The 18,912-nt window shown below is 43.7% G+C and overlaps 1 long non-coding RNA gene across 1 annotated transcript in view; it reads right to left on the reverse strand.

Annotated features, from left to right (window-relative positions):
- Positions 1 to 16,741: 16,741 nt before the first annotated feature.
- Positions 16,742 to 18,912, reverse strand: part of LOC115099462 — a 160,834-nt gene continuing 158,663 nt past the window's right edge. Inside the window, exons 3-4 of the long non-coding RNA XR_003858783.1 lie at positions 18,576 to 18,659; positions 16,742 to 17,076 (exon numbers count right to left, since the gene is read on the reverse strand). This is a non-coding gene — a long non-coding RNA (uncharacterized LOC115099462). The remainder of the gene's footprint in view (positions 17,077 to 18,575; positions 18,660 to 18,912) is intronic.

The raw sequence follows: 18,912 nt of genomic DNA on the forward strand, positions 1-18,912 counted from the left end.
GCCGCAGTGTCAGGACCAACCCTTAGGGCCAAGATCCAGCATAAGGCCTGGGTCTGGCTGAGACCCTGGCATTGGGACCTGGTGTCCGGACCAGACCCCGGCATCAGGCCTAGGCCCAGACTTTGGGTCTAGGCCTCAAAGCCTGAGCCTTGGTTAGAACCTAGACCAAGGATGAGGCAACTTTCCACAGCCTTGGCATACGCAAAGCCAAGTCTTTGGCCTGGGCCTAGCCACAGGATCAGGCCTCTTTGCTTGATCCCAATGACTAGGCCCAGGCTGAAGCCTCAACCTTGTATAGGCCTAGGCTGCAGTAGATTGTTGTGACCTCAACTTAGGCCCTGTGCAAGGCCCAGGCTTTGGATCCCCTCTGGACCAGTTAAGTGGAGGGCCAGGGAAGATCCTGGTGGGAGGGATGAGTGGGGGGCCATGGGAGGCCTTGGGTGGTCCCATTTCTTATTTAATATTTATTTTGTTTTTATAACAAAATAAACATTAGATGAAACAAAATTTCTGGAAAATCAAACCCCCAAAAATAAAACAATTTTTTTTCTTTTTTCCACCCTTGCAAAAACATAGATGAACTGGAGGCTAGCCTCTTCTTTTGCTGTCAGTGCTGTATGCAGTGAGAGTATCTGAATTTGGGTGTGGATGATTTGATTGAGATTAAAGAAGCAATTATTGAAGAGTTTGGAGTGTTGTTCTTTTTTCTGTACTGCAAGGATGGGGAAGCTATGGCCCAATGGCAAGAACCAGACCATCAACACATATTTGTTTTTTGTGGACTGCCTACCTCTATCAGGAGCTCCCTTATCTCTAGTCCATGGAAGCTGATCTTGATCAGCCCACCCGATGACATCATTGATAGCCTTTCTGTTGATGTCGTTGGGCAAGCAGATCAAAAGCTGTGGTCTTGGCAACTTGAGGCAATCAGAGGAAGAAGCTCAGAGGGATTATCTCCTCTGCCTCACCCTTACCTCAGATAGATTGCCTGTGTCTTCCCTGCAGGGGGCTGGGCCCCAGTGCTACCTTGATGGGCATTGCACATACATCCACTGTCTGAGGGAGATAAAGAAGAACGCCCGGATGCCACAGCCTGTTTGTGGTGCCACATATGAAAAGCATGAGGCTCTCAAAGGCCTAGCCCCTGTCCACCTTAAGACAAATGGTAATGTTTGTGTTGAGTGGCACATGTGTAAAGGAATCTAAGCGAGACAGGAGGCGGGAGCTGTCTGTCTGCAGGAGTGACAGGAAGCGGGAGTTCAGCGAGGCTGTATCTGACACAGTAAAGCTTCAGGGGTGCCCAGCTCCTTCTTTATGCAGCCCAGATTTGAGCACGGTACTTATTTGTGATTAGGGTATTTAGGAAACTGCTATTTGAGATTAGGTTAGTGCAGGAGTGGGCAAACTACACCGTGGTCTGTTTTGACTGGTGTGCCTGATCAGCACAATAGCAGGAAAAGGGAGAGGCAGCTGCAGCATGACAAAAGCCTGTGCTAGAAGGAGGAAGTCTCAGAGGTAGGAGGGGTGATCTTGGGGGTCTAACCAGGGAGTGTGCTGTGGTCATGGAAGGAGATACAAGGATCTGGCTGGGGAAAGTACTAGAGGAGGGGATGGGGGATGCTGGGAGGAATACTGCAGTCAGAGAGAGGAGGGAGATCCTGGGGCTAGAGAAGGGACAGTGCTAGTCTTGGTCTTTTTTCTATTATACAGCCAAGAAACATTAAAACAACCCTGATACAAATTAGCTGTTTTTATGTTTTATTTTTTTAATGCAGCCTGGGATTATAACTGGAGTTCTGAGGGGAACTTACCCCACTCCCTAACTTCCCAAATGGAGCTCGGGGGGGGGGACGACGACACACCAGCCCCTGATGCAGAGGAGAGCCACAAAAGTGACTGTGTGTAAAAAACCATATGTTCACCTCTTCCTATTGTTTGATCTTTGCTTTCTTGTGTGCTTGTGAGGATCTCACTGTCTATCAGGCCAATTCAGAAAAACGCGCGGGAGAGCGGGCAAGCACCCGCTCTCCCGGCGCGGGCACAGGCCACTCTCCTGGGCGCGCGATTCAGGAGGGTGGCCTATGCAAATTAGGGCCCACGGTAAAAGGATGCGCTAGGGACACTAGTGCGTCCCTAGCGCCTCTTTTTTGACAGGAGCGGCGGCTGTCAGCGGGTTTGACAACCGACGCTCAATGTTGCCGGCGTTGATTCTCAAACTCACTGACAACCATGGGTTTAGAAAACGGACGCCGGCATAATTGAGCGTCCGTCTTCCGACCCACTGGCCAATTTTTACTTTTTTTTTACTTTTGGGGCCTCCAACTTAATATCGCCATGATATTAAGTCGGAGGGTGCACAGAAAAGCAGTAAGCACTTCCCCAGCGCCGGCAGAAATTAACGCCAGCCTTTGGGCAGGCGTTAATTTCTGAAAGTAAAATGTGCGTCTTGGCTGCACATTTTACTTTCTGTATCGTGCGGGAATAACTAATAGGGCCATCAACATGCAATTGCATGTTGCGGGCGCTATTTTTTTCGGGGGGGGGGGGGGGGGTTGGACGTGCGTTTTCGAAGTGCTATTACCCCTTACTGAATAAGGGGTAAAGCTAGCGCGTCGAAAACGCGGGTCCAAATGCAGGTTAACAGTGCACTGTACTTTATCGGCCTGTAAGTTACTATAGAGAGTGTCAATGCAAGTGTTTTGTTTTGGAAAAAATCTTGAATTTGTTTTTATTGAGTGGGTTTGCATTTTAAGGGACAGGACTTTTCCATGGACATGGCTGAGGGTGGATAAGAGAGGAGGAGGAGGAAGGAAAAAACTTGGACATATGAAAGCAAGGCAAGATGTCCTCCCCTCTCAAATCTTTCAATCTCTTGCTATTTTCTTCACATTTATAGGACCCTTCTACTTGCTGCATGCTAGGCTGCTGTACTCTATGGGCCTGATTTTAAAAAGCATTTACACGCTTAAAAATTGATTTTTACATATGTAAATGCGCTTTACCTGTGGATTTTTACATATGTAAATGTATTTTACCCGTGGATTTTTACATATATAAATGCACTTTAGCCATGGATTTTTACATATGTAAATGCACTTTAGCTATGTAAGTGAAAATTGCTATAGTATATGCCATTGAATTGTCGATAGGATATTCGCGCGTAAATGGCTTTTTAAAATTGCTATGACAGAATGATATATTTAAATGTGTAACTCCTTTTAAAATTACCTTTTATGCCATCTGCTTTCCACTATCTGCATCTTTCCAACCAGGCACTGGCCTCCTCTCTGACTCTTGACCTCTTCTTCCACCCCAAGAAGACCTGATAATTTAGAAAAGACCAATGTAAGGTGGGAAGCCAGGACTGACATTCAAGAAGGAGAATGATGGTATAACTGCATAGGGATGTGCGTTCATTTGGAATTAATTCATAAAATGCAACAAATCAGGTCATTTTCTTTTTTTTTTTACCCCAAAAGAAATAAACCAAAAATGGTTTCCTATGAAAATAAACCAAAGATGTTCAGATATTTTCTTGTACATTGCATTTAAAAAATCAGGTCTCCTGCAGCTCTGGAAACCCCCTCCTTCCCAGCAAAATGAGAATCCACCTAAAATGTTCTGAATACTATAGGCGGATGATAAATACTTTTAATAAAAGCATCAATAAATAAATAAATCCAGGGCCCAGGTATGCCTGTCTGGGCCTCCCTGGGCTCTGCTGGGGCTTCTCCAGACCCCTCTGACCCCTAACCTCTGGACCAAAAAACTAATCTTGCCTGGCCTGAGCCTGTCCGGGATCTCCCAGAGCCTATTTGAGGCCCTAGGTTTAAATGCACCATGGCCAGGGAGCTACCAACCCCCAACTCCTACTTATCCCCTACCTGAGTCCTGAGTGAAAATGTGCATGAGCGATGCCCACTTGCTCATACATAGGTCCTGGTCCTTTAAACATGGCATAATCTGGTCATTAGGTGATATCTTTGGGCTATAATTAGTGTTCCCTTCTCCTCCCATAGACTGTAAACATTGTCTCTATGGCATCGTACTCCCAGCCCTGGAACTGCTGCCCAGTGCCCACCCAGCACTGAACCACTCAAGGAGAATGCTTTTAAGTCTGTTTAAAAATAGCAAATGTAACAGACTCGCTGAAGGGCAATGTTCACTCTGTTTACAATGCCCACTGCCTCACTGTCTGCCTGGCAATGCACGGAATGTGTCTGTCTGTGTGCACTGCAGTGCACATAGAACTAAAGTATATATGAGGCAGGGTATTCCCAGCCCTGGAACTGCTGCCCAGTGCCCACCCAGCACTGAACCACTCAAGGAGAATGCTTTTAAGTCTGTTTAAAAATAGCAAATGTAACAGACTCGCTGAAGGGCAATGTTCACTCTGTTTACAATGCCCACTGCCTCACTGTCTGCCTGGCAATGCACGGAATGTGTCTGTCTGTGTGCACTGCAGTGCACATAGAACTAAAGTAGATATGAGGCAGAGTACTCCCAGCCCTGGAAATGCTGCCCAGTGCCCACCCAGCACTGAACCACTCAAGGAGAATGCTTTTAAGTCTGTTTAAAAATAGCAAATGTAACAGACTCGCTGAAGGGCAATGTTCACTCTGTTTACAATGCCCACTGCCTCACTGTCTGCCTGGCAATGCACGGAATGTGTCTGTCTGTGTGCACTGCAGTGCACATAGAACTAAAGTAGATATGAGGCAGAGTACTCCCAGCCCTGGAACTGCTGCCCAGCCAGCACTGAACCACTCAAGGAGAATGCTTTTAAGTCTGTTTAAAAATAGCAAATATGAGGCAGAGTACTGCCAGCCCTGCCTGGCACTGCCCAGGATAAAATGTACAGACTCACTCAATAAGAATGTTCTTTTTTTTTTTTTCCCTAACAAAGAATCTGTTCTGTGTTGTCTATCAAATCTGGTTCTGTTCTGTGTTGTCTATCAAATCGGGTTCTGCTATCTTCTCTGCCTCAGCCTGCCTAAGCCCACCCAGCACGATCCCAATCCCACCTCCCCACTGAATCGCTGAAAATGTCCGTCAGTCCTCGTGCTGCTGCTGCTTTTATAGTGCTGCTGGCTCGTCAGGAAATCCTCAGAGAAGCACGGAATGACAGCGCGATTCGCTGCATTCAGTGCTTCTCTGAAAAGGTGAACGCAGATTCGCTGCGTTCCGGTATCCATGCCGACCTGTCCCACCCTTTCCTGTGAGTCACTGAGACTCACAGGACAGGGTCAGACAGGTTGGCATGGTTACCGCAGGGGCGCCGCCATTTTCAGGTAATCCGGGGCTCCGAGCTCGAGTCGCAGGTAATGGCGGCGAGAAAGCGCGCGCATGGCGATTCGCCGTATCCGACATATCTATGTTCATTTATGTCGGAAATCTGCTCGTATACGCCCCATCTTTTTTTTAAGTTAAAAAAAAAATTTGAGTTGCGTTTTCCATATGCGGTCAATCCGAATGCACATCCCTACCTAGTCACTTGAGGTGAGGTTTAGGTATTAGTGTAGGGGTTAGGGGTCACTTTGAAATTCAAAGTGAGATGTACAAACAGAACAGTGCACTCTTGCGAAGATTTGATGACCTTTGGAGTGAGGAAACTCACCCAAAGATGAGATTTATGCAATGTTCTCTCAAACTAGCTTGTTGGACTCTCTACCTGGGTAACATCAATAGCTGGGAAAAGTACACACTTTCAATGCATTGAAATATACACCTTTAATGCATTGTTGGGATAGATACTTAATAATCTGTACATACCTGATATACACAGGTTACAAAATAACTGAAGTAGATATCTGTGTGGCATATATATATATATATATATATATATATATAGGCCACACAGATATCTATCTGAATTATATATATATATATATATATATATATATATATATATGTATATATGGGGCCATGCAGAGTTGTTTAAACTTAGCCTCCATAGATACAGTAAATAAGTAAGGCAAGAATGTGAAGTTGTGTTTGTTCCAAAACTGTTTCTTTTGCTTTGTTTCCTTATGTCTATTCATTCTCCATATATGATTTAGCATTTTTCTGCAGCATGTATATTAGTGAAAAAAAACAAACACTTTTTTCATCAATGTATCATGATAAAAGAATTCCTATGTTTTCTTTGCAGTATTTTTTGACTCTTCTTAAGAAACTATACGGCTGTATTTCTTATTGTTACTCAAAGACACAGAAAGACCTTTCCTTGACTTTGTAACCTTCAGGCTCTTTGGAAGTTCCAACATAACTAAGCAGACCAGTAGTCATGATGGATTCCTAGTGCCAAGGTTATCAATCTTCTCTCTTCATGATCTTTCCTGATAGTGGAAAAGACAGTCTGACAAGTCCAACATAAAGTAAGGATGATCAATGATGGCCATTGCCATATCATGATGGAAGCAATTCTTCTACAAGGAAACACTGACATTTAAAGAATTGTTTCATTTTATGGTAGGCAATTTTTATACATGAACACTGCAAATTCTCAGTGTGCTTTGCCTACACACTGTACTGTTGCTCAGAAAATGAAGGAAAAAAATAGAATAACACAGAGACAAGGTGAACCATCAAACACTGTAGTTGGAAAATACATGATAAATCTTCTTTCAGTGGTTGGAATCTAATGTATTTTATTTTGAATCATTAGATATTGATTTCTACTGCAATGGATTCTTTTAACATGCATTCCCTCAGGAATTTAAAAAACTGTTGATATATCTGAAATTGCATCCATCCAGAATATGTCTGAGTATTCAGCTGTGTGACAGAATTTTGAACATTACTGATAGAAGGTTTATGCTTTTAAAATGAGTAGAGCAAACCCATAAGAAGATTTTGGATTAAGAAGAATGCAGTAGAAACTGTACATTCTCCATCTCTACTGGGAATAAAATAAGAAGTAGTATGTTTAAATTGCAGTAAAGGAAATTAAGTATAATGTTAGCAATAACTTTCTAGATAAGGAATAGAATAAGTTATCTATGGTTCTGAAGGAATTTCTGTTAAATTGTTTTTACTAGCAGAGTAGACAAATACTTGCAATAAATGTACAGAAGACCCTGCCTCTTTGTAATCCCTTCTCCCTATGATTCCAAAACAACAGTCAAGTTTCTTGGGAAAGTTTATTAACAGTACGTTTATACTACTTGAAACATCTCAGTTCAGCAGATTTTTTTTAATATACTACATATCCAAAAATACTTATGCAAATAATCAAAAGAAAAATGCATAGAGTATGTATGATATAAACCAAAATGTGTTGTCTCCCTAGATACTGGTGGCATTATTTATAACTCATCAATAATATCTGTATAATGAGCCCTTTTAAATCATAGCTTTTACTTTTATAAACTGCTGTACAGGGAGCCAAAAATGGTAGATAAACTGATATAAAGCTTAAATCGGTTCAGCAGAGTTTATGGAATACTTGCAGCATTTCTCTGCTGATATGAATGAATACAAATTCCATTTTGTAGTCTCAAATACTGCATAATTTTTAAAAACCAAGAATTCTCAGTAAATATTTATATTTTAAGCTTTTTTCCCTGAGAGTAAGATTAATGCTATTAATTTATTGGATGTTTTAAAAATAGAATTTAGAAGGCATGGAAATAAAAAAGGATGCAATTTGCAGTAAAATTGCTTTATATAAAAAAAGTGAACATTTTGGTATATAACTTGTACTGTTTTATTCACCTCTCTCAAGAAACATATATCAGCAGCCTAGTTTACACTATAGAAATAAAACATTGTTAGGTAAACTATTATGGTCCTTTAATACTGTAAACTGGTCAGGACGTCACAATATCAGACATTAATATGTATGAGATAAATTTGCATACAGTGGACACAAATGGAGGGGTTTGCACATGCCTTGTTAGGTTGGCATTTTAACTGATGCCTGATGGAAACTGGTGTGACAGAGGTAAACATGCTCTTGAGCCACAGTGCTGTGATTTAAGACCAACATTGGGAGGTTAATTTTGAAACCCATTTCCTTGGATAAAACAATGTTTTATATGCAGAAATGACCTCCTCTCTGTGTGGAGGTGTACTTACATACATTATGCAACTGCATGCACAACTTTACCCGCATTGAGAAGAGGTGTTCCTGGGGGTGGACTTAGAGAGGGGCTTGTATTTTATTTATTTATCTACAAATAATTTGTGCCTCATTTAGTACTTAAGCACATACTTTTCATTTTTCAAATGTATGCGCATGTTTTGATGGGGAAAACTATCTGCATATAATAGCAGGTAGAAATGTGGGTAGGTAGTTTTTCTGAGATAATTTTCAAAGTAAAAGCACGTGTGTACTTTCACTTTGAAAACTGGAGCAAAGTCTGCAGGTAAAAAGCAGCCACAGGCTTTTGCACCAGCGTGAGAAAGTTTGGAAATCACCCCAGTGATGAACCCTACCTGCTTTATCTGACAATCAAAGTTCCTTACTGCAAAACATCTGGTGGCTCATTGCACTGAATTATGATGACCCATTGTTCCAGCTGGAAAATTCCACGATAGGTTTGCAATTCACACATGCTGTCACTATGGCCCCCTTTTCTAGCTCCTGGGCAGGAAGAATGAACAGCAACTTCCTCCGAAATAAAAATCACAAAAAGACTCAAAACAATGAAGATCCGCTTCCTAACCACTGGGTTTTCTCATTTCCTAACGTACTCAGCATAGGATTGTAGCCAATACTGGGTAAGGATAGTGAAACTAAAAAAAAACTAAAAACAAAATTTGGATCCTTCTCATCTAACTCTAAACTGAAAATGCCACACTAAACCTAGGCGGGTTCACCTCCTCCTATGCAGGCAGGGAGCTACCATTGCACCAGCTCTCCTGCTGGCCTAACTTGCAATCTGGGTGCCTAATTTTGTCCCTTTGAAAATTTGTATAGGGCTGAGTGCCTAAATGAAGACATCTATTTTCAGTAGGTCCCTAACTTTAGGGGACTAAAATGTGGAAGGGGCAGGGCCAGAGCAGTAAGTTAGATGCTTGTCACTTATTTCTGGTGCTAGACATCTCACTTAGGGCCGGATTTTCTAAACTACCGAGGCTTCCTGAATCCTGGTGCTAACAGGGGGCGGGAGGAGACAAAGCGGGGGGCAGGCCTGCGAAGGCTGGCAGCGATCGCTGCCGGATTTCGCACCCAATAGCGCCGTCGTAAAAAGTGGTGCTATTGGGCTCGCTACTGGCGTCGGTAAGGGGCCTTACCTTTTCGCCGTCAGGAAAGTTTCCGTGGCGTCCGCCCCGTCGCCGCCCCAACTCCTCCTCTTCTGGTGCTGACGCCGCCCCGACTCCACCCCGATCTAGGTATTGCACGCATGCGATATCAATAGAAAATGACCACCTTAAATGCCTATATTTAGGTGAGTAAATAGCAGTAACATTAGACGCCTCAGTTTTAGGTCTCTAAATGACACAAACTTTCATCCTAAATCTAAGGTGCCCAATTTTGACTGAAATGTTTTCCTAAACAGAGGTGCCTAGGTCAGGTGCTCAGATTCCATTCAAAATCATCCTACATAACTTCTTCACATGGGGAAAAAGCTTAGAACCTGATATTGAAAAGCCTAGGTTCTAAAATAAAAATGCTCCTCTGCTAAGTGTCTAAATGTATGTGGCAATATACTGTATTCACAAGACCTCTAAATTTATGAACCTTAAAAGTGGGTGGAGGCTAAAGTGTGGCCTGATCGGGGGAATGAAGCTCGGGATATTCTTCATGTTTTACTAGATGCAGCTTCCTACTATTCTTAGTCTGGTCTTTGCAGCAATGATCCTGAAGTGGGGAGCCATGCACCAGGGATCCTTCTAGGAAACTGTATCATGGACTCTAAATCCAGCCAGCAGGTGTCATCCTTAATGTTGACCACAACTCCATCCCTCTCCCAGGGGCTGTGAGAGCCATCTCCTCAGGAGCCCTAGCCACAACCCCAGCCGACCTGAGGTGCGGAAGCCCTGACTCGGGGATTGAACTGGGGATCTTCTGGGAATGCTTAATAAAATGTTGGGAGTCGTTTGAGAGTTCTGAAACCTTTTTGAATGGTTTTGATTTTCCTTTAAAAGGGGAAGGTCAATTATTAATATAACATTTTCTGAGTTTAGGTTACCTACAGTATTTGAAGGGACCTTTCTTTCTAGTTTTTCTTTTATTTTTCCCAAGAATTTATCAGGGTTTACTGTAATGAACAAAAGTATGAGAAAGTCAGTGGAAAAAATGTCATTTTTTTCCACTGATTTAGTTTGCATTTTTGTTCATTATAACAAACACTGATACATTTCGAGGAAAAATAAAATAAAAACTGAAAACAAAGGTCACTAAGTATTTGGTATAGAGATAGAAGCTAGGGAATAATAGCATTCATGGATAGCATACTTTGCATACTGGTATTCAGATGTATCATTTCCAACTGGCTGACAACTAATCTGTTTACTAAAGCTTAAAATATATTCTTTGTCAATAATACTGATTTTATTTTTATTTGCCAAACAAAACCTTGTGCCCAGAACTGGTCATTAATGGTTTATATCCATAATAAATAGACATGAAAGAAGGAAGGTTTCCCAACTTAATTCTGTCTCTGTGCCCTGTCCCCTTTCTATTTTTACTTTCCCCTTTCTTCATTTTCTAGGGATGCAAAGTGCATTTATTTAAAATGAATAGTATATCCAAATCAAAAACAACTTACAGGGTTGGATAATGTTGAACAAACATACGCATGTACAATAAAATGGTGTTGGTTGGCCCTGAGACCGGGTCCATTTTGACTTCACTATGGCACCAGCCTCAGGGTTGATTAGCGCCATTTGAAAGGGATGTTAGAGGGGAGGAAGGACCTTTTACTGAGTTTGATCCCAATGGAAAAGAACCCAACAACCATTCTTTTGGGGGTTGGAAATTCCAGAAAGGACCCAAACTATGCCATACTGGGTCAGACCAAGGGTCCATCAAGCCCAGCATCCTGTTTCCAACAGTGGCCAATCCAGGCCATAAGAACCTGGCAAGTACCCAAAAACTAAGTCTATTTCATGTTACCGTTGCTAGTAATAGTGGTGGTTATTATCTAAGTCAACTTAATTAATAGCAGGTAAAGATGGCTGTCGCCATCGTAAAGATGGGCGCCACCATCTTTAAAGATGGCCGGCTCCCCATCTTTAAAGATTGTGCCGGCCATCCAGTGCTCCTACCATGTGACAGGGGCCGGCCAATGGCACGGATACCCTGTCACATGGTACGGGCAAAGGGCCATCGGCGCCATCTTTATGAGTGGCAGCCGACGGCCCGAGAACGGGAGGGATTCAGTTTTATTAGGAACTGGGGAACCTTTTGGGGAAGGGGGAATCTCTTCCGATGGGATGGGCTCCACCTTAACCAGGGTGGAACCAGACTGCTGGCGCTAACCTATAAAAAGGAGATAGAGCAGCTTTTAAACTAGAGCAAAGGGGAAAGCCGACAGCCACTCAGCAGTGCATGGTTCGGAGAGAGGTATCTTAAAAGGAAACTAATGATGCATTAGAATTAGGGCATCCCGACAGTGAAGTTCCAATAATAAGAAAAGTAGTCCAAGGGCCTGTAAACTAAAAACTCACCTGAGCTAAAAAATTCTAACTTAGCCCTAACTTCTCACCGGTGGGTAAAAAATCATACATGTGACACTCGATGCAAAAGACTAGGAAGCCCCCCTCTTGCTGCTGGACTGCTGCCTTCATCTCAATTTTGATCAGTTCCTAGTTTAGTTTTATGTTGCTATGGGAGTAGGAATTTGTCTAATTAACGTCCTTTAAATGTATTAGTGAATTCGCTATATGTCTGGTAGTGGCCTACAGGGGTCTGATCAAACTCTCAATTAAGTTTTTGTTGTTGTTGTTGTTGTTGGTTTTTTTTTTGTGAAAGTGGCACCTCCCTATAAATTAAAGGATGAGCTAGGGGTTGGTTGGCGAGGGGTGGGAGGGTTGGGATATACAAACAGTCGAACTTCAGTGAGTCAGCCAGAGTGACTCACTGCTCTCTTGATTAACAAATGTTGGTACATATTCAAACCAAATCACACTACCTCAACACATTTCCAAGGTGAGTAACTGAACTGAACTTTTCAACTGTTCCGGTCCCGGGCCGTGCCCCGGTCCCTCCACCTACCTCGGGGGAGGCCCGGGCCGTTTCGAGGCTTCCTCGAGCCTGCAGGCCCTCCAGCGCGTCTCTCCCTCCTCGGGAGAGATGCCGACGGTCCAGCGCAGCTGTCCCCACCCCCTGACGCGTGTGCGCGCGGGGAGGAGTTCCACTTAAAGGGGCCAGCGCGGGAAAACCCTCAGTCCGGCTGTAGATGACGTCAGACGCCCTCAGGGTATAAGTACCCTGCACCTAGACCACTTCAGTGCCTTGCAACGAGGTTCCTCAGGTTTCCTGATTGCTAGTTGCTGCGTTCTTCTGGATTGCTCTCTGTTCTCGACCTGGCTTGACTCCTGACTCATTTTCCGTCTCCGTCCCTTGGCTCTGGTATCTGCTTCTGACCTCTGGTTCTGACCTGGTTTCGTCCACGACTTCACCTTCAGCTTCTGTCCCTGGCTTGGCTCGCTCTGACCTCTGGCTCTGACCCGGCTCCGTCCACGACTCCGTCTTCTGCCTCATCCCTGGCTTGGTTCCTCCTCCGGCTCCCGGCTTCCGACTCGGCTTCCTTCCTGGTTTTCGCTGGCCCAGAAGATTTGCCTAAGTCCCAGCGGCCGGGCCCCTACGGGCGCCTCCTGGGGGGGCTCCGGCTTCCAGGGTGAATCTCCAAAAGTCCCAGCGGCTGGACTCCTACGGGCTCCTCCTGGGGGAGTACCGACTTCCAGGGTGAAGACTCTTCAGTCACCGGGGCCCAACGTCGTCCGTACTCTCAGCCTTGCCGAGTCCTTGGTCGCATAGGACTCCACCTCGTCCCAGTGTCGAAGCCTTCCCGGAGTCCTCCGAGCTGCCTCCCGGTTGGGACGCTTGCCATGGTCCTCCACAGCAAGCCATCTTCTGTCCCAACCGGCCCAAGGGTCCACAACTGTAACATCAACCTTTTTACTTAGGTTTACACTGCTCCTAGCTTATTTCTAGCTTCTGGCTACTTTTGTGGGGGGGGTTATGATTTATTTTTTTTTATATATATTCAAACACTCAGTTCTGCTTACTAGCTACCTTACAGACTTTTAAAAATAAACACACTACCTACTGCTTACTAGCTGCCTTATTGACTGACTATTTAAAAATACAGTCTAACTTGTTTATTCACTGCCTTACTGACTATTAAAAGCACAAACACACTAAATAATATGCCCAAATGGTTAACTTTGCCCCAATACTTTTAAAAAAGTCAATGTCCCAATAAAAAATTACTGATTCCTTTCAGCCACCAGCAAGGTGATCCTCTCCTCTCAGTGCTCCCACTGGAATGTGGGAGCACTGGCATGTTCTTATGTGATTAGTTGTATTTGGTAAAGTCAGCAAATGGCTCAAATTTCTCCTGTCTTGATTTTAAGTGAATTGAACCCAATTCAATGAAAACTAGACAGCTATAAACATATCTCTTATTTTGAGACCAGAGGCATTACAAAATTATTAGCTTTCAAAATTATCCACACTGTGCAATATTAAGGGCCAGATTTTAAAAGGGTTATGCGCATAAGGTATGCGCATAACCCTTTTAAAATGCCCCTGCGCGCGTCGAGCCTATATTGCATAGGCTTCCGGCATGCGCAAAGCCCCGGGACGCACGTAAGTCCCGGGGCTTTCTTGGGGTGGGCATGTCGGGGGCGTGACGCGGTCGGCGCGTCATCGGGGGCGTGTTGGCGGCGTGATGCGGTCGGCGCGTCATCCGGGGGTGGTGCTGCGGGCGTGGTTTCAGCCCGGGGGCATTTCAGGGGCGTGGCCGCGGCCTCTGGACCAGCCCCCGGACCGGAACATGGCACGTGGCAGCAACGTTATGCCTGCCTCGAACTGGCATAACTTGTGCAACAGAGGTGGGGGGGTTTAGATAGGGCCGGGGGGTGGGTTAGGTAGGGGAAGGGAAGGGAAGGTGGGGGGAGGTGGAAGAAAAGTTCCCTCCAAGGCCGCTCCGAAATCGGAGGGAACGGGCCGTGCGCACAGGGCTTGGCGCACGCAAGTTGCACAAATGTGCACCCCCTTGTGTGCGCCGACCCCGAATTTTATAAGATACGCGCGGCTACGGCATACTTTTGTTCGCGCGCGCGCACTGTGTAGCATTGTGCAATGTGCATAAGTGTTAGTGTAGCTGTTTAAAAAAGCATTGGATAAGTTCTTGGAGGAGAAGTCCATTACCTGCTATTAATTAAGTTGACTTAGAAAATAGCCACTGCTATTACTAGCAACAGTAACATGGAACAGACTTAGTTTTTGGGTACTTGACAGGTTCTTATGGCCTGGAATGGCCACTGTTGGAAACAGGATGCTGGGCTTGATGGACCCTTGGTCTGACCCAGTATGGCATGTTCTTATGTTCTTATAAATCCAACCCCCTCCCCAACCCCACCCTGGGATTGCTTCTGCTCAATCTGGGTCATGTCTGCATGTAAGCTGACCTGCATATTAAGGTCGATTTTAAAAGCCCTTCATGGGCCAAAGCCAGGAGATACATGCTGTCTCGGGCTGGCACAAGCTGCATGGATTTTAATAAGTGAGCAAGTATGTGCGTATCTCCCGGTATGCGCACAAATCAGAAACTGAAAAAGGGGATGTGGTAAGGGCGTGGTCTGGGCAGAGCATGGGCAGGACATTGGCGGTCCAGGTCTGTAACATGAAGTCTGCATGGAAGTATTTATGCGCACAAGCACACGCTGGGGTTCCCTACCATGTTAGTGTACGTCTGCTATGGATGGCATGTAAGTTTTAAAATTAAAAAATCAGGGCTAGTTGGCGGGATTTGAAGGGCTGGGGTAAAAGGAATTCTATCTAGCTAGGAGGGTTAGGAAGTCCTATCATTTACTGGGGTGAACTGGGAAAACTGGTCAAATGGATTTTAGTGATGGCATGCAAGCCTAGCAAAATCACCACACTTAGGGGTGGATTTTCAGAGCCCTGCTCGCCTAAATTCGGGCGGATTTAGGCGAGCAGGGCCCTGCGCGCCGGTGCGCCTATGTTCAATAGGCCTACCGGCGCGCGCAGACCCCGGGACTCGCGTAAGTCCCGGGGTTTGGTGAGGGAGACGTGTCGGGGGCATGTCGGGGGGTGGGCTCGGTCGGCGCGGCGTTTTGGGGGCGTGTCGGCAGCGTTTTGGGGGCGGGCCCGGGGCATGGTTACGGCCCGGGGTGGTCCGGGGGCATGGCCACGCCCTCCGTACCCGCCCCCAGGTCGCGTCCCGGCGCGCTAGCGGCCCACTGGCGCGCGGGGATTTACGTCTCCCTCCGGGAGGCATAAATACCCCGACAAAGGTAAGGGGGGGGTTAGGGCCGGGCGGGTGGGTTAGGTAGGGGAAGGGAGGGGAAGGTGAGGGGAGGGAACGGGGGTAGGCTGCGCGGCTTGGCGCGCGCCGGCTATACAGAATCGATAGCCTTGCGCGCGCTGATCCAGGATTTTAGCGGCTACGCGCGTATCTACTAAAATCCCGCGTACTTTTGCGCCTGATGCGCCAGCAAAAGTACGCCAATTTGCGCGGTTTGAAAATCTACCCCTTAAGCGATAGAGGTGGCATTTGCACACATATGCACGCATCTATATAATATTGTGTGCACATGTACGTGCATACTGCTGATTTTATAACCAAACACAGATATGTGTGTATGATTTAAAATGGCTGTGTCCATTAGTGCGAACAGGCATACGCACATACATGTATGCCTGTGCTGCTGATGGAAAGTTACCATCATCGAGCATACAATTTTGTGAAAGGCCATTAATGCCCATAAAACACAGTTTCACCCATAGATGTCCTTTTGAAAATTACCTTCATAATGGAGGAAACTAAAAACAAAAATACTTTGTAATAATTTGCACCTTTAAAGGTAAATTTTAAAAGTCTGGTGTATGCCAAAACTGGGAGATACGCACACATGTTGGGCCGACATGCGCCAAGTGATTTTAAAATTTTTTTGAAAAGTTAAAAAAGAGGCGGGGCATGGGCTTGATCTGGGCAGTTCATGGGCGTTCCTGGCTTTTTACTTGAAATTAGCACGGAAATACTTATGCACACAGTCGCATGCTAGGGTACCCAACTGCATAACTTTACTTCTGCTATGGAATGATGTGCATGTTATACAATAAAGATAGATAGATTGGTGAGGTTTTACAGGTCAGGGCTAACTGGGGAGAAGGGAGCCTTTTAAACTAGGGGTGTTTGAAAGTCCTATTCCTTATCTGGGTGAACTGGGAATGAACTGGAAAAACTCGTAATGGTGTCATCACGCTTGTCTTTTAAAATCCCCCCACTTACACAGTAGAAGCGACATTTGTGTGCATAGGCTGGTATCCACTTAAAATTGCATACACATGTGCATGCAGTCAGGCTATTTTACAACATCGTGCATATGTTATAAAATGGCCATGTCATTCCGTACAGGCCTACGAGTGCATTCACATGTGTTTGTGCGCCTGATGAAAGTTACTGTCTTATTTTTCAGTTGCATGAACACTTTACTAAAACTTGACAACTTGTCACGCACATTACAATAGGTGAACCATTCACACAATCTGTATGAAGTTAATGCTTTCCTTAACTGGGTTTTTCCTTAAGCAAATCAATTTTGGGATGGGACCTGACTTGACAGCCAATGAAGTTGAAGAATTCACAGTCTTTCGAAACCTTTAATTTCAATATGCATTCTGTCTCTCAAATATGCCCCATTGTGCAACAAATCTTGTTGGGAACTCATATTAGGTTGAGTATTTTAATGGGATGCAAGTTTTGCCTGTCTTTGATGTACAATTAAGAAACCTAAATACATTCCCTTCTGAGTTATGCTTCAGCAGTACCCACTATCGATTTCTTTCTGTGCAGGCTTAATGACCTGGAACAATCAAAGAAGAAATGTTTTCACATCGTGGATGCTGTTTTCACGGCGTGCCATGTGAAACTGTAAGAAACAAAGAAATTAAAACCTCGTTTAAGAAAGGAAATCCCATAGGTTTTACATTAATTGGTGCTTTAGAAATGTCTGCGATGTGGAACATTTACGATGTTTATTAGCAATAAGAGAGATTATGTGCATGATTCTCCATACTCCAAACTGAAAACATATCCAGCATGATCAATTAGGAAGCAGAGTCTCTATTATTGATTTTTTTTTTTTTTAAAGGGTTGCTACTACCCTAAAGAAGAACTTGCTGGGCAGACTAGCTAGACTGTTTTGGTCTTCATCTGCCATCATTTACTATGTTATAGAAAACACAGCACTGACAGAATTCACAAACGGTCTTTTGCTAATTACAATTCAGTTAAGAAAATCTTAAAATAAAACTAGTAGACAAACTGCAAAAAATACAAGTAAACAATTAGAGGTGAATTTTAAAAACCCAACCTGCGTTGCGAAGAAGTTGGGCTTGCTGCGCCGAGCGGATATTATAAGCCATCAAAATATATGCACATATCCCACAGCATGCACATCTCAAAAGTTTCCAAAAATGGGTGGGGGATGGGTGGGGTTTGGGTGGGGCATGGTCATCTTAGGGGAACCTAAGATGTGTGCATAAATACTGATGTGACTCAACGCCTGCCGAGGCCCCCTGCTACTTAACTTTACTGAAAATTAGGTAGATCTGCAAGGTTTTAAAAGTTGGGGCTAACTGGGGGGAGTGAAGGCTATCAAACCAGGTGAGGCTGGAGGACTTATCTCTTAACAGGACAAACTTCAGATGAACTGGTAAAACTGGGAATGGCACTGGCGTGCACTCCTTTTAAAATTATCTTATTTATGTGGTAGAAGTAGGATTTACATGTGCCAACTTAATATTTGGCACACGTTAGTGTATGACTAGGCTATTTTATAACATTTGCATGCTTGCACGCTTATGGTATAACATGACCATATACCTGGGTGCAGGCTGACATATGCAAACAAATGTATGAACACATGCTGGTTTGAAAGCAACCAACTCTTTAATTAGAATGGTAAATCTTAATTATTCTTTTTCCCTCATGAATCTTGAAGGTTAATTAATTTTTGCAATGGCTATCAGTTTAACTTAAATTTAGGTAATCATGGTGTTCATGGCAAGTGAAACATATTTTTAGGTTGTATAGGTGGGCATTATTATTATACAGTAATCAGAGAGGCCTACACCACAAAATTCAAGGGAAACTAGAAATAAGTGATATGAAAATAGAACACAGAACAATGCATCTAAGGTGGTGAAATGTATTTATACATATACATTTAAGAACAATAATTGAGCAATAATTATTGAATAAACAATAAATAATATGAAATATGAAATATGAAATTATTATAAGAATATAAATACAAATGAAAATAGTAAAATAAAAATAACTAAAATTAGCATACAAATATTATTAAATAAACTATTATATAAAGGTAAACCAATTTAATAATAGATTATATATATATTCATTTACCTGATATGGCCATGTTTCAGATAATCCCCTGCTTAGGGGAACAAGCACTCTGCTGACTAGAAATGCAGACCTTTTGAACAGTGCCTATATAAAACCCATAAATTCTAGTCAGTATTTTCACAGAATTATAAGACAATAATAAAAATAATAATACTAATAAATAATACAAAAAATATGCTTACAATAAAATCACAGTCAAATGAAATCTTAGAAAACAGAGAAACCATCAATGATAAAACTTCACAAAGAAGGAGAGGGATATATGTCATCAGTAATGTTGCATTCAAAACCCTTCTGATCCCTATATAAAAATATACAAAATGCACATTACCAAAAT

Source organism: Rhinatrema bivittatum, chromosome 9, assembly GCF_901001135.1.
Source record: "Rhinatrema bivittatum chromosome 9, aRhiBiv1.1, whole genome shotgun sequence".
Classification (NCBI taxonomy): Eukaryota; Metazoa; Chordata; class Amphibia; order Gymnophiona; family Rhinatrematidae; genus Rhinatrema; species Rhinatrema bivittatum.